Genomic DNA, 17,205 nt, shown 5'->3' with positions numbered 1-17,205 from the left:
GGGATCTAACTTGTACAGACATTGACCTGAGTTAGCAAGAGCACAAGCAGCAAAGAGGCTTCCTTAGGACACAATTAGCACCTTCTGCTGAGAGACTGCAGAAACTATCACTGTGGATCTGCCAGGCTGCCTGTGTCATGCTATTACCCCTCCTGTCTACATTTATAAACCCACACAACTGAACATACTTAAAGAGCAACAACCCACCTACAACCTGGGAATTTTCTCACACTTTATTCTGCTCCTGGTGAAATATTAGCTGAGTGGTAGCTTTATAAAGAGCAGCAAATCTCGTGTTTAAATTTGAGATGCTTAAAATAAAGCCAATTACCACAATGTCTGTGCTTCATTATTATTCCCAATGGTCATCGCTCAACACAATCAAATGCAAAAATGAACCCAACATGACAGGGATTTATCCACAGGGCATGTCCTATCCCGAATTCTCAAATACAATACAGAAATCAGCAGTTTCTTTTGCAATCCTAAACTGTGAATGATGACTGCCAGCTTAGACTACATCCACACGAGACCAGATAATTTTGAAAATGCCAGTTTCGCGTAAAAACAATAGGCGTTCACACTATGCATTTTAAAAAAATATCTCTGTCCGCATTAAAACGGATATTTCGGCGAATCTCCTCCTACTGTGCATGCGCAGGACACATCTACCGAAAACAAGTGACATGTTTGGTGTCGAATCTCGCTGTGAAAGACTTGCTATGCTTTTGTCCAGTTACAGACGAGAAAAACTTAAATGACAGGCAGCTGTTGGCTCTCGTGCAGGAGGACTTAAAAGTTAAAAAAAAAGCAAATACTGGAATGTATGGAGGCAACTGACAGGGAGTTCACAGACAGTGTGGCCCAGTTGACGGCGAACATTGAAAAACTGACTAACTCTGTGGCATTAATAAAGCTTCTTGTTAAATGTATAAAACATGTCTGCATCAGTATTATCTGGTATTTCCATACAATGTTACATTAGGCTGTTACAATGTATTGTCAGAAAAGTACTTGCATAAATAGGCAAACCACCTTCATACGAGCAAGGACAGAAAACAGGGCAAAGTGCGTATACTTATTTATTCAGTAAGTTATGGGTCAAAGTATTTGGTGACTACATTTCTAACTCTTCTGGCTTCAGTCTCATCGCCGTCTGTTCTGAAATTGTTAGGTTGCGTTCAAAAAACAATGAAATGGTGTCATTTGTTACCATTACCATCTGTTCTGGCATGTCATGACAGCATTTTTAGATTTCTCTGGTTACCCCATCCACACTGCTCCAGCCAAGTGGCATTTTCAAAATTACACACCCTGGAGAGCGTTTCTGAAAATCTCCGGTTTCAGGGGACGAAAACATCATTTTAGTGTGGGCAGAAGGTAAAAACGAAGAGAAAAAGCTTTGGTTATGGATTTATCCAGTGTAGTGTGGATGTAGCCTTAAGCACATGGTGCACAGGCGAACCAGAAGATCAGCTGGCTGCAGTGTGGGGTGCACACAGCAGTTTACACCATGTCCAGATATCCAGACTGGGTGGACTATTTTACCCTTTCCCCATCTCGTTCACTGCTTCGATAGGCAGCTAAACCAGGTGAGGGTGGGCGGGCAGCGAGCCTGGTGAGATAAGGGACATGCCTATCCTGACATGCAAAGTCAGCTCCTTCAAGGAGAGCAAAGGCACTGCAACCAAGGAAGATGCCCGTTGTAACCACTACTCATACCACTGGACCCAGCACTCCAAGAGCGGGAGAACAGCACTGTCCCAGTGCAACAGGTTTTCCATTTTAAAAATTCTTCTGCACACGTTTCAGTGTCATTGTTGGATACAACAACTTTAATGTCAATGCCTGCTCTGAACACAAAAACTGTAAAATCTACCAAAGGACTTGGGCATTGATTTCAGGGGATGCAGGTTAGTACAAACACTCTTGATCAACATGTACGTATTTAATTCTTCTTTGTGGTGGGCAACTTTTTTGCAAAGAAATGAAATGCAACAACTTCCACATAAAAATTTACACAAATATAATAGCATACTTTGCTGTAATTTTATCAGGACAAAACAGATTAAGTTACTGTTGCCAGTTTTGCTGAACCCTATTCAGAAATTTCACACTGAATGTTAATGGAAATATCTGGTGGCAAGATGCCAACTATCTGCAGCTGGCACAGCATGGGACTGTGAAACACAATTCTTTGCTGCTGTCTTGCATTCAAGAAAGCGAGATTCTGGATTTGAATCAATGCTAAGAAAAAGAATATACCTTTAAATGATAGTAAAACATCAAACGGCAACAGTCATTAAAATTTCCCTATAGAAGTATACAGCAGGAAAAAAAAGGTTAGATAGATCAAACAAACAAAGATTCCTTAAATTGCTCAATCTGGGGAGAATAATAAAACAAACCAGCAATCTCCAAATTCTGAAAGTAAAATAACATCACGTTCAGCAACATCTGTAGACTTGGCCGTCAGACTATCAACAGAGCAAACTTTTAAAGGAGTGAAAAAGGAAAAAAAAAGATTAGCTTTGTCACACGTACATCAGATATAGTAAAATGTATTGTTTGCATCAAAGGGTTGCTCCAAGCAGCTTGCGCTATGGTGACGCACAGTTCTGTCGCCAACACAGAATGCCTGTAACTTACTATCCCCCGCCTGTAGCAGGAAAACCACACAGTCACAGGAGAACGTACAAACTCCTTAAGGGTAATGGTAGGAATCAAACGTCGATCACTGATCCCTGGCTGGTGCTGTAAAGCGATCAGGCTAATCACTATGCTACTGTTGACATTATCCCTTTATGAAATATCACACCAATTAAACCTCACACTGCTGGAAGCGATACTTAGAGATACACTGCTTTAGGGGTTATATTAGACATGTCAAATACCAGTTCCAACATCACCATACCCATTGAAACACCTCAGATACCAGAAAATGCTTCACATCACAGACACGTGTCGAGCTGAGTCTTCAACTATCCCCCTTACAGACAAAACAAATTGCACTTGGTATTCCTAGCATCTCATCCATGCAAGTACTAACCAAATCATACTCTGCACATTTACCAGACAACTTTGCTTTGATACTTCCGACATACACAATCTAGCCTGATATTAGTACATCTACAAACTCTGACATAAATACATTTTAAACTGACATTGACAAAATGCTCTCTACTCATACATACACTGCATGAATAAAGGCATTTTCTGTCCGCAGTGACTCAGTAAATGTCCCAGACAATTTTAAGAGAGTCGGGACAAGTCTTACCCATTTAACCCCTCAAGGCAAAGTACTGGACAGCAGGTGAGGTCCTGGAGGGTTGGAGGGTAACTCATGTTATTCCACTGTTTAAGAAAGGATCTAAGAATAACCCAAGGAAATTGTAGGCTGCTCAGCCTGAAATCAGTAGTGGGCATGTTGTCGGAAAGTATTCTAAGGGACCGGATATACACCTGTTTGGATAGACAGGGACAGATTAGGGATAGTCAACATGGCTTTTTGTGTGATAGGCAGTGTCTGACCAACCTAATGGAGTTTCTTTTTTGAGGACGTTACCATGGAAAGCTGACGAAGGCAAGACTGTGGATGTTGTCTACATGGACTTTAGCAAGGCACTTGACAAGGTCCTCTGTGAGTGGTTGGTCAAGAAGGTTCGGTCACTCAGCATTGAGGATGAGGTAGTAAAATGAATTAGACATTGGCTTTAGGGGAGAAGCCAGAGTGGTAGTAGATAGTTGCCCTTCCGATTGGAGGCATGTGACAAGTGGTGTGCTGCAGGGATCAGTGCTGGGCCCATTGTTGTTTGGCATCTATATCAGCGATCCAGATGATAATCAGGATCATTCTTACCTGTTGCAAATGGCAGATGGAAATTAAAGTAAATAGGCATGAGATGTTGTACTCTGCGTGGACAAAGAATAGAATTTACACGGTGATCTGTAGGACTCTAAGGAGTGTGGTAGAACAGAGGGATCTGGCAATACAGACCCATCATTCCTTGAAAGTGGTGTCACAGGTAGATAAGGGTCGTAAAGAAAGCTTTTGGCACATTGGCCTTCATTAGTCAATGTGTTAACTACAGGATGCTATGCTGAAGTTGTACAAGACATTGGTGAGGCCAAATTTTGAGCATTGTCTGCAGCTTTGGTCACCAACCTACAGGAATGAAGTCAATAATATTGAAAGTGTGCAGAGAAAACTTATAAGTATGTTACCAGGACTTGAGGACCCGAGTTATGGGAGAAGGTTGAATCAGTGAGGACTTTTTTCCCTAGAGTGTAGAAGAATGAGGGAAGATTTGAAAGAGGTATACAAAATTATGAGAGATATAGCTAGGGTAAATGCAAGCAGGCTTCTTCCACTGAGGTTGAGCGAGACTACAACTAGAGGTCAGGGGTTTCGGGTGAAAGGTGAAATGCTTAGGGGAACATGAGGGAGAGATTTCTAAATTGAAAGGGTGTAATAGCAAAGAAAGCACAACAGTGCAGCTACTTCCTTAGAAGGCTGTGGAGATACGGCATGACATTTAAAAGCCTTGCCAAACTTCTCTAGATGTGTAGTGGAAAGTGTATTGACTGGCTGCATTACGGCCTGGCATGGAAAACCCAGTCAATGCCTCTGAATGGAAAACCCTACAGAAGGGACTGTACTTGGCCCAGTACGTAACAGGTCAAGCCCTCCCAACTATTGAGCACATCTGCATGAAAGACTGCAGTAGGAAAGCATCATCTGTTGAAGACCCTTACCACACAGGCCATGCTCTCTTCTCACTGCTGCCACTTGTTGAAGACCCTTACCACACAGGCCATGCTCTCTTCTCACTGCTGCCATCAGGCAGAAGGTAGAAGGGCCTCAGGACTCACCCAACCAGGTTTGAGAATATTTACTGCCCCTTAACCATCAGGCTCTTGAACAAGAGGATAATTACACTCATCTATTGAGATACTCCCACAATCAATTATCTCATTATAAAGACTCTTTATTTTGTTACTTCATGCTCTCATTATTTATTATCTATTATTTATATTGCATTTGCAGTTTGTCATCTTCTATGTTCATTGATTTGTTTACAGTTACTATTCTATAGATTTGCTGAGTATGTCCATAGGAAAAAGAATCTCAGGGTTGTATGTGGTGACATGTATGCACTCTGATACTAAATCTTACTTTGAACTTTGGTAAGAGTGGAAGTGGTGGATGTGGGCTCAATTTCAACATTTGAGAAACTTGGATAGGTACATGCATGGGAGGGCTATGGTCCAGGTGCAGGCTGATGGGACTAGGCAGACTAGTTTGGTGCAGACTAGATGGGCTGAAGGGCCTGTATCTAAGCTGCAGTGTTCCTGGTCCATGATAGACTCTTCCCACGAACGCTTATTGAGTGTAACTTGGCTGCTACATTTCCTCCGTGACAACACTAAGAGTTATTCATCTGCTGCAAAATGCCTTGGTGAAGAAGGTATGGAAAGTGCTATGAAAATACAAGTTGTTTTTCACTATCTGAATACAATTTCACCTTTTCCTTTAACTGGTTAAAAATAGAATAATACACCAATAATACACAATACACCATTTGGAATAAAAGCACGTATTTTGTAAAAGATGCAAGACGAGACTATCAGAATGCATTCACTTCAACTCCTGCAATGAATTCTTCATCAGCAGCTTTGCAAAAGGAGCATTATATGCAGAAACCTGCTATACTGAGTTTTGGAGAAGGGGTGCGGTTGTTGGAACTGCAGACTCCAAATACAGTCAGAGCCATATAGCATAGAAACAGGAACTCAGCTCAGCTGGTTCACACTGACCAAGATTCCCACCTATACTGTTCTTACTTGCTCACATTTGGCCCTCTAAACCAGGGGTTCCCAACCTTGGTTTGTTAATGCCATGGACCCCTAACATTAACTGAAGGGTCTGTGGACATCAGGTTGGGAACGCCTGCTCCAGACTTTTCCTGTCCAAGTGCCTTTTACAGGTTTTAAATTCCATTCTGACTAAGAGCCCTCGACCTTAAGTATCCATTTCTCACTCCACAGATGCTGCCTACCAGCTCAGTGCTTCGAGGGTCTTCCAGGGCTTTTTACTTATTGGGCCTGCTCCATGTTTGGAGCACTATAACCTATCTAAATAAAGAACGAGGATAGTATTTGGCTGAAAACTCATCCACATTACAATCTGAACTGTAGCCTGTTTTGTAAAGTGTTCTGTGTCATCACAGTCCTAAAAGGGCTACATAAAACACAAGGCTTTCTTAAACTAGAAAGAGGAGCTGTCACTGAAGCTTCAGTAAATGACTTCACAACTGTCAGTTTAAAACAAAAACCTTTTACTGTTAATAAGCTAGAGGCTACTTCATGTTTCTAGAGCACAAACTGTACAATTAAAAATTACACATGCATTCTGTAACTGCATGTTAACCACCACTCCTGTGCTAAAAGCACATGCTGGGAATGATGAACATTCTCTTGATGAAACACACAAATAAATTTGTCTTTTAATGGCATTTTGGTTAAAAAAAAACAATGTAACCTTTACAGAAAGAGCTGTTCCTTTGGTGCTAACACCCTTTCACATTCAAACATTATGAGGTGGATCTGCCGTACTGTGAAGATACCAGTGTGAAATCATTCTACAATTAACTTTAAGAGCACACAGCAACTACCAAACAGTAAGGTGCACAATATGGTATTACAGATATAACAGTTCCTCTAATGCTTAATGGTTAAACCAACCTAGTTTAAAAAAAGGCCAAAGCAAAGCTAGTGACCTCAGAGTAACTTCAATGCTGACCTCTCTGGAAGATGCCTGCTCAGCTTTAGGGCAGAGTATTGGATGTTGTATATATGGACTTCACTAAAGTTTTAAATAAGGTTTTTCATGGTAGACTGACCCAGAAAATTAAGGCAGACAAGCTCCATTACGACTTGGTACATTAGATTCAAAATTGATTTGGCCACAGAGACAGAAGAGGAAGATTGCTATTCTGACTGAGGACGTGACCCAGGGTGCTCTGCTAGGATCAGTGCTGGGAGCTAAAAATCATTTTTTGACAAAGGTGCACGTCAGCAGTAAAGGTCACTGGCTGCAGACTACAATCTCTGCAGGACTTGCATGTGTTCAGAGCAATGCAGGCAGGATAAATCATTGTGGACACTACCCAGCCTGCAAACTGCCTTCTGGAAACTGCTACAAAACTATTGTGTTATAACAAAACTTCCACTGCATCTTCAAAGTTTCTTCACCCAGGCAGTTAATCTGATCAACCTTTATAGTTAGAACTCCCCTCACAGTCCTCTATCTATTATTCACTGCACTGCAAGTTCATTGTCCTTCAATTATATCATGCATACCGCCAAACAAAACAATGCTACTCTCGACCAAAGTGCACAGCACAGTACTGATAGCTCGCACACAAGAGAAAGTAATATCACTCCAAATAAATCAACAAATAATAAGGTAAATTCACAACAGAAGTTAAAAAGCAAACAGTATAATGCCACTGGCACACATCATACACGAGAACTGGGTGGGAACAAGGAGAAAAGAAACTATTTTCCATCCTCGCAGTCCTTGTCCCAGTACTGCGGTACCTCCTGCCTGATGGATTGTTGGCTGAATGGGAGGGATCATTGACAATGCTAAGGGCTCTGTGTACACAGTGCCTTGACAAGCCTCTTGATGAAAGACACCGACGCTCCTCAGCGGTCTTCGTAATCCTTTGCAATTCCTGAACCACTTCCCCTAAACAATTCCTGCAACTTTCATAAAAACCAAACTGTTTTTATAATGCTCGTTACATAGTAAATATCAGCATGTATTTACAATGTAAATATGCACGTTTTATTCCATATCCATACTATTTATATGATTTATAAAATTCTTTATAATTGATAAATGCTGTTGCTCTTTGTTGCATGTTGCTCCCTGACCAACACACAACAGCAAATTCTTAATACATGTAAATGCACATGGCAAATAAAGTTGACCCTTGAGATGGGCTGATTAGCAAATTGGTGGACAAGACAAACTGGCAAAGCTGGGGGATTATGAGAGGGGGTGTCAAACGATTCAGGACACAGACTAGATGAGAGTGCAGCTGGAAAAATAGCCGACAGAATTTAACCCCAACAAAATGAGATGATGCGTGCTAGCATTGGTGCAAGGGAAAAATTATCAGGAAAAGTAAAGGGTGAAAGTCTCTGGCTCCCTGAAAGTAGCAACACCAGTAGATAGGGTGAGAAAGATGTTGTACAACATAACTACCTGCCTCAGTAGGGGTGTCAAGTATAAGTTAGGAAGCCACATTTGGACTATCACTTGCAGTCCCGAGCACTGCATCACCCACAGGATATGGAGACTTCGAAGAGGACGCAGATGTGGTTCACTAGGATGGTGCCTGGATTGGAGAGCAAGGAGAGGTTGAACTTACTTGGATTGCTCGTCTGGAACACAAGAGGCCAACAGGTAATCTAACCGCGGCTTATAAAATTAGGTGAGGCAAGGGCGCCATGGTAGTGTGACTGTTAGCGTGATGCTGTTACAGTTCAGGGCATTCCGGAGTTCAATTCCAGTGCCACCTGTAAGGAGTTTGTACAGTCTCCCCACAAACCATGTGCATTTCCTCCAGGTGCTCCAGTGTCCTCCCATGTTAGCTGGCTGTTGTCAATCATCCTGTGATTAGGCTAGCGTTAAAGTGGGCGTGCTGCTGGGCAGTGCGGCATGCTGGGCTGGAAGGTCCCGTTCTGTGCTGTGTCCATAAATAAATACATGGATGGGATGGATAGGAAGAGTCTTTCCCCAGGATGGAAATGTCATGTACTAGATGGCATAATTTCAAAGGTGGGAGGAGAAAAAGTTCTAAGGAGATTTATGAGGCAAATTTTTTTTTATATAAAGTAGCACGTTAGTAGCTGCATGGAAAATGCTGTCAGGAGGGTGGTGGGACAGCTATGATGGCAACAGTCAAGAAGAGGCATTTAGACAGGCAGAGAATGGAAGAATGGAGACCAGAGGCAGGCGGATGTGCAGTTAACTGGACACAAATAGCAGGGGCTTCAGGTCATGTTCGTCTACTATACTGTTCTGTGTAGAAGTTTCTGACGCACAGGTAAGCAAGTGAGAATTTTTTTTAAAGTTAACCTATCACTATGTTGAATGTTTCAAGTATTTCTACAAGCTTTCAAACTAGAGCATTTCACAGGAGAATAAATCTTCTTTTTGTACTGAAGGCTACAATGTTGTACAATTCCCTCATAATCTGGTTCCTGCAAGTACCTTGTGCAGGGGCATGCAAACTTTACGTGCAACATTTAAAAGCAGGAAAAAACACTGGTATCAAGAATGTCAAATTTACTTCAATAAAATGTCAAAGATCACTAACGAAGCAGCGTCATTCCTGCCAAAGAGATTTTTATTTAAAATAAAAATTCTCGCAGGTGCATAGAAAACATAATGAAAAAAGGCACAAATGAAGTGAAAGTTGCGAGCTGGTATTTTAGGAAAACAGAAGCTCAAATTGGCCGTCTAGCCCTGCTCTGGTATTGAGAAAGATCACAGCTTCTCTTTAACTCAATTTCCTTATTGTCCCTAATTTACTGATCTTGGTCTCAAAATTATTAAGTATGGCTCCTCAGGTGGAGAATCCCAAACATTCACTACTCCCTGGTGAAAACAACTCCTCTCATCTCATTTCTGAATGGCAGACATCATATTTCGAGACTATAACTTTTGATTCCAGTTAGGCCAGCCAGGGTAAAATCATCTTCACATCCGTTCTGTCAAGCCTCATCTGTCCAATAAAACTCATCCTTTAAAGTCTTACATCTCTCATGTAACACACCACCCAGTTCCAGGAGTCAGTCTGGTGATCCTTCAAACAGAAGAATAAGAGGCGTTTACAACCTTTCAGAATTTTCAATTCATCACCAATTAAATAGTTCTGAATGGTAATCACTTTCATTATGGTGGACAGCAAGGCAGATTATCTTAACACAGCAGGCTCTCTCCAAATGAAGTAACAAAATCACATGAAGCAGAGTCTTAGAGGAAAATTGTGACAAAATGTTTTTCTTTTAGGAAAAATAAACAGGACACAGTTCTTGTCAACAAGCTAACATTTAACACCTATGCCAAAATTCAGGAGAAGTCAAAGGGTTGATTTTTAAAGATCTGATGAAGGCTCTCTCAAATGTTATGGGAAATTTGCCAGAACGTCCGGGCAGGATACCTCCCGATTAAGTCACCACATGGGACCGTACAAAGAATATTCAACACACTGGAATTAAAAACTGCCTTGACGCCAAATTTAAGCAATGGAGATGGACTGCACAAGTGCAGCGCCGCTGCAAGTGCAAGAGTTAGTAAGATGTGAGCTGAAATTCTCCCATCGTGGAGCCAGAAGCAGCTCGGATGGGCAAGAGCCCGAACACTCGGTGGCCCAACATCATGTGGAGATTACATTTCCAAAAAGGATCTGTCGCTCCAGAAACAGAGGTCCTGGCGAGATGTGCGCTTCGGAGGGACACTCCATCACATGTTCTCACAACAAAAAAATCTGAGCGTCTATAACCGATTTCAATGGGAAACGCAAGATTTCACCGCCTTCACCTCGGACCCCGGACTCCAATCCCGGGTCACCGATTCAAAAGGAGCAAATGCAAGGCCAAAATAGCCTCGTTTTTCGTCAACGTAAAACCATTTTAACGCCGGCGGTGAGGCCGCTCTGCAGAGATGTTTCGCGCCACAGGTTGTTGTCGGCGTTGACACCGGTCCCACATGCTAAACATACAGGGCAGGTGGCGCCAGGATCGGGCAGCTGCTGCCGTCACCCACCCGGCGCCGCTGCCCGACCTCCTGAGTGTTTACGGCGCTCTCCAGTTTAAAATTCGTATCACTGGTATCTGCAGTTTCTTTTTTGCCTACAAAAAAAAATTCCACGTGTTTCTAGAACCTGAGCAGGAACAAATGTCCCGGACACGCCTGGTTTAAAAAAAGTGGAGTTAAATCTAACCGTTGGGATGGGTATGACCAACTCATTGTCTATTAACGCCTTGAAGACTCAGCGGGTTGGGCATGGAAGTCAGTTATATTCGCAATAACCGAGGTAACTTGATTCTGGAAGTCACTAAAACAATTAGAAGCTTTGGTGCTGTTCAATTTCGGTAATTTAGTTCAAAGCGCCGTCATGTTTTTCGAATCTAGCAGTGGGTGAGATTTGTCATACCGAGTGATTGGATTTGTAGATTTTATTCGCGGGAGAAAACAATCAAATCAAAACTGGGTATTGTTACAAGTTGTTTCCGCACATACAAGGACCGAGACAGAGATCTGGGGTGCGATTAACCATCTCAAATTGCAAGCAGTTGATCCGAGGAGGAACCTACACTGGGTAATGAAATAGGAGACGTCGTTAACAGCGACAATGACTCCACACCTACCTTCCGCAGCTCTGCTTAGTTCGTACTCCCTCGGATCTGTTAAGCCCTATCGGCCAGGAAGTTGCTCGGCTTCCATTCGGCAACAGAAGTTGAGTTAAAAATTGAATTTGTCATTTAAGACAGACCATCCACGGGTAGGCGGGAAGCGGCTGAAATCAGCAAGAGGGGAAAAAGAAACGAGTAGCGAATTTAAAATTGCTTTAGGCAACTCCAATTTGTCAGTCAGTCTCGGTTCTTCCAGCGAGCGGCGGGCGGGTAGACTCTCACAACACCAGGCTAGCATCAGCGACCATTTCCTCCGCTTGAGAGCCGAGTTACATCGCCAGCAAACTTCCGACCATCTTTTTCCTGCTACCACAAATCTTGCAGACGTTCACTTCGGTCTTCCCCTGTTTTCTCTCTCTCTCTCTCTCTCTCTCTCACACACACACACACACACACTCAGATTTCGGGGGTTCTGCCTTGTTAGAGAGTGGGGGGTGGGGTCGTGCTGGACTCCAGCAGCAATCCCGCTCTCCGGCGGCAACTGCAGCTCACAGACAGAAAGTTGTGCTTTCTCCAGTGCCCAATCGCTAATCACGAGCATCAGAGCAGACTCCCAGCAGCGTTACCGCTTTAAAGTCTCTTCATTAAACACACCCACTACATTATTGTAATACGGCGTTTTCGCCTTTTCTGTTAACCCTCAAGGTGACGCGGGAGAACCCGAGGCACCAGCCCCCAAACATCTAGCGCATCTCCCAATAGACCGAAATCATACAAAAGTTAAAAGAAACAAAAGCAGAGTAGCTGGATAATTCCGCCACGCCTACCGACCCTGGGGTGCACGCCACTGGCGAAAACCACGTTGCTGTGATCATTTGCACTCAATTATCTTCACTTATTTTGGAGCAAGGTTGTGTCATACTGTGGATTAAGATGCTGTCTCTTTAATCCCATGATTGTACCAGAAGGAGCTAGAACGGGGAACACATCAGAGAGAATTACATTAAAGATCGAAGAATGGTTAAACGAACATATGTGCATATATCTTAAACAGTCGCATTTTAACCTTAATCCCACGCCTGTCAATCTTGGTGACTGACAGATCCGGCATTATAATGGTCTCGTCTGCCTGTAACTGCACCAACATGCCTGATCTTTGCTCAGACTGGCAGAGGCAGGACGTTGGGCAATGTGGTTAAGATTTCCCGGGTAGCTTTGTCGAGGTGCAGGGTTGGTTTTAAGGTTCTCGCCCTGTCAATATGGCTGTCAAAATTCCAGCTTTCACTCACTGTTCTTGTGTCTATCCACATGGCTAGTATTTTCACGTAAATAGAGCTTCCTTGGGAGAAACCATCTGGAATTGGATGCACGTTTATTAGCGTACCGGGGCAGCGGATGGAGCCAGACTACACATGTATTTCTCTGTACCGTCCTCAACGCAACTCCTTAAAGGGAAATGAAGAGGCACCTGGATAACATTTCCCAAACGCATAATCTTACCAAACAAAAGAAAGGCAAATAGAAGTTAACCAAAGAACGTTAATATTGAAAGGATGTTGCATAGAATTGATCAGATAAAACCGAAAGGGAAATATTATAGCAAGAGACTCCCTGGAATGTAAAAGAAACCTCAGAGAACAGATAACACAAAACGTAGAACAATAGAGCGCAGTATAGGCCCTTCGGCCCACTATGATGTGCGGACCTTTTAATCTACTCCAAGGTCTAACCCTTCTTTTCCACATGGCCTTCTTTCATCCATGTACTTATCTAAGTGTTTTTTAAATGTCCCTAATGTATCTGCCTCCACCCCCCACCACCTGCAGTACCCTGCACTCTCTGTGTAAAAAAAACTTGTCTCTGACACCTCCACTAAGTCTCCTACAATCACCTTAAAAGTATACACTCTAATATTAGCTAGGTGCTGGCTGTCCGCTCTATCTATACCTCATATAAGCTTATACACCTCTTTCATGACCCCTCTCATCCTCCTTTGCTCCAAAGAGAAAAGCTCACTCATTTACCGGGATGCTGCCTGATTAAAGAGCATGTTCTTTAACATCCCGGTAAATCTGCTGTGTAGCCTGGTTAAAGCTTTCAAGTCATTCCCATAATGATGTGATCAGAACTGAACAAGGGTAGTCTAATCAGAGTTTTATGGAGTTGCAACATTACTTGACAACTCCTGAACACTAAACTCCCTAAATAATGAAGGCTAACATACCACACATCATTTTAACCACCCTATTAACTTATGCGGCAACTTTGAGGGAGGACCTATAGACTTGAACCTCAAGATCCCTCAGTTCCTCCACACTGTCATTGACCTTGTATTCTGCCTTGATGCTTGACCTTCTGAAATGTGTCACCACACTTCTCCGGATTAAAGTCCAACTGCTTCTTCTCATCCTGTCAATATCATGCTGTAACTTATGATAACCTTCTGCACCAGCCACAACTCCATCAACCTACGTGTCATTATAAAACTTACAAGCCCACCCTTCCACTTCCTCATCCAAGACATTTATAAAAATCACAAAGAGCTGGGGTCCCAGGACAGAGTCCAACTGGTCAATTTGGAGCTTTTCTGGTAGCTTCCACCATGCCAGTTCCATGTTAGCTCCTGATGATGGGTGTGAGCCACGAAAGGGGGACCAGATTACTGGGGGAGGGGATTAGATTGGGCGCTTGCTATGTACAGATTGTGGACAGTGCACCGGAAAAGTATGATGGCTTATGTATCCTTTGCAAATTACATCATAACTCAGATAATATACAATTCTTCTTTCTGCCCTGACAAACAGAAAATTACCATAATTAATACTAATTTTTATGTACAATATTGTTTTCCCCATTTCTTGGGTTATGATGCTTTAGGTCTCTGTCCCCCCACCCCCACTACCAATTTAATCGGTTTACTGCCAACCTGGATGGTTGAACTGGGTCTAACTAATGCTGTGAATAGATTGACTATTGCACCACTCTGTCAGAGTGTCTGCAAGAGGAGGATTTGGTGATGGAAGAGAGGAATGTAGGAGAGGAGAGGGAAATGAAGTGAGGAGACTGGAGGATAAAGGAAGTCTTTTACATAATAAAAAATCAATCTTGATCTGGAAGCTGAATCAGTGTGTATAAAATAGAATAACTCAGATGAACAATGTAATTATTGTACAATCGTTTCTGAACCATGTAGCATTTACATTTCTAATTATCATGCTGTTGTTGCTTTGACCTAAGCAAGCAGTAAAATATGTGTGAACACTGCATGAAACCTTTCAGTAAACACAGTCAAACACTGAGTCCCACACAATTAGATGTTCAATCCCATGGCACGAAAAGGTCCTGATACACCTTGTGCAGTTTTTAAAAAAATTCCTCTGTGGTTACTTGTTTCCTGTGGCTTATTTTCATACTATAACAGAATGAAGACACTGGTTATATAGTGCTCTGTGGTAGTCCTTCCAAAAGCTTGCCGAAATTCCAAAGCAATTCGCTCTCTGCAGCTTAGATATGACTAACAAATTGAATCACCTTTGCTCATTACACTAGCAGAACGTCCCTCTATTTGTTGGATCACTGAAATAATTGGATAATTTAAATAACACAAAGAAGCTATACAATTTTGGTTTTAAAGCCTTTAATTTTCAGATAGGACCTGATACAATAGACATGGAGAAGATGACCCTGCTGGCAGCAAAAACCACAGTTGAGCCCGAAACTTTAGCAGTCACCAGTAAGCCCATCTTCAGTAGTTCAAGAATTATCTTGTTATCCAAAGAGAGTTTAGAATGTTCAACCTTGGGAAGTCTGACCACCTGGATGTGCTTCTACTCCCTGAGTATAGGCAGAGACTGAAGACTGCAGCACTAGTAGTGAGGACCAAGAAGATATGGACAAGGGAAGCACAGAAGCACTTACAGGACTGCTTTGAATCGGTGGACTGGGCTGTATTCAGGGATTCATCTTCGAACTTGGATGCGTATGCTGCAGTTGTTACCGGCTTCATTACAACCTGTGTGGATGAGTGTGTGCCTATGAAGACTTACTGTGCATTCCCAAACCAAAAGCCATGGATGAACCAGGCTTCTGCTGAAGACTACATCTGTGGCATTCAAGTCTGGCAACCCAGGCCTGTACCAGAAAACCAGGTATGATTTGCAAAGGGCTATTTCAAGGGTGAAAAGACAATTTCAAACGAGGCTGGAGGCAACATCAGATCCACAACAACTCTGGCAGGGTCTGCAAGACATTACTTCCTACAAACTGAAACCCAATAGCATGAATGGCAGTGATGCTTCACTACCAGATGAACTCAACACCTTCTATGCCAGCTTTGAAAGGGAGAACACAACTACAGCTGTGAAGATCCCTTCACCCAATAACCTTGTGATCTCTGTCTTAAAGGCTGATGTTAGGCTGTCCTTAAAGACAGTGAACCCTTGCAAGGTGGATGGTCCTGATGGAGTACCTGGTAAGGCTCTGAAATCCTGTGCCAACCAACTAGCGGAGGGTATTCAAGGACATTTTCAGCCTCTCACTATTACGGGTCTAAGTTCCCACTTGCTTCAAAAAGGCAACAATCATACCAGTGTCTAAGAAGAATAATATGAGCAGCATTAATGACTATTGCCTGGTAGCACTCACATCAACAGTGATGAAATGCTTTGAGAGATTGGTCATGCCTAGACTGAACTCCTGCCTCAGCAAGGACCTGAACCCATTGCAGTTTGCCTATCGCCACAATAGGTCAACGGCAGATGGGAGACGCAATCTCAATAGCTCTTCACATGGCTTTAGACCATCTGGACAACACGAGCACCTATGTCAGGATACTGTTCATCAACTATAGCTCAGCATTTTCTACCATCATTCCCACAATCCTGATTGAGAAGTTACAGAACCTGGGCCTCTGTACCTCCCTCTGCAATTGGATCTTCGACCTCCTAACCGGAAGACCACAATCTGTGCAGATTGGTGATAACATATCCTCCTCACTGACAATCAACACTGGCACACCTCAGGGGTGTGTGCTTAGCCCACCGCTCTACTCTCTTTATACACATGACTGTGTGGCTAGGCATAGCTCAAGTACCATCTATAAATTTGCTGACGATACAACCATTGTCGGTAGAACCTCAGGTGGTGACGAGAGGGTGTACAGGAGTGAGATATGCCAATTAGTGGAGTGGTGTCGCAGCATCAACTTGACATTCAGCGTCAGTAAGATGAAAGAGCTGATTGTGGACTTCAGAAAGGGTAAGACATACCAATCCTCATAGAGGGATCAGAAGTGGAGAGAGTGAGCAGTTTCAAATTCCTGGGAGTCAAGATCTCTGAGGATCTAATCTGGTCCCAACATATCAATGCAGTTATAAAGAAGGCAAGATAGCGATTATACTTTATTAGGAGTTTGAAGACATTTGGTGTGTCAACAAATACACTGAAAAACTATAGAGGTACTGTGGAGAACATTCTGACAGGCTGCATCAATGTCTGGAATGGGGAGGGGAGGAGTTTGGGGCTACAGCACAGGACCGAAAGAAGCTACAGAGGGTTATAAATTTCGTTGACTCTGTCTTGGGTACTAGCCTACAAAGTACCCAGGACACCTTCAGGGAACGGTGTCTCAGAAAGGCAGAGTCCATTATTAAGGACCCCCAGCACCCAGGGCATGCCCTTTTCTCACTGTTACCATCAGGAAGGAGGTACAGAAGCCTGAAGGCACACACTCAGTGATTCAGGAACAGCTTCTTCCCCTCTGCCATCCAATTC

The 17,205-nt window shown here is 42.9% G+C and overlaps 1 protein-coding gene across 3 annotated transcripts in view; it reads right to left on the bottom strand.

Moving 5' to 3' along the window:
- The window catches only part of cpne2 (copine II), a 251,142-nt gene extending 238,994 nt beyond the window's left edge, over positions 1 to 12,148 (bottom strand). For 2 of the 3 annotated variants that reach the window (XM_059992683.1, XM_059992685.1), the window contains exon 1: positions 11,449 to 12,148. The gene's annotated coding sequence lies outside the window, so the exon portion shown is untranslated. Of the gene's footprint in view, positions 1 to 8,275; positions 8,409 to 11,448 lie in introns of all 3 variants that reach the window. The other variant, XM_059992684.1, reaches the window with a different exon arrangement.
- Positions 12,149 to 17,205: the final 5,057 nt, after the last annotated feature.

Source organism: Hypanus sabinus, chromosome 17 (assembly GCF_030144855.1).
Source record: "Hypanus sabinus isolate sHypSab1 chromosome 17, sHypSab1.hap1, whole genome shotgun sequence".
Classification (NCBI taxonomy): Eukaryota; Metazoa; Chordata; class Chondrichthyes; order Myliobatiformes; family Dasyatidae; genus Hypanus; species Hypanus sabinus.
This window is presented reverse-complemented; position numbering and strand designations above follow the sequence as displayed.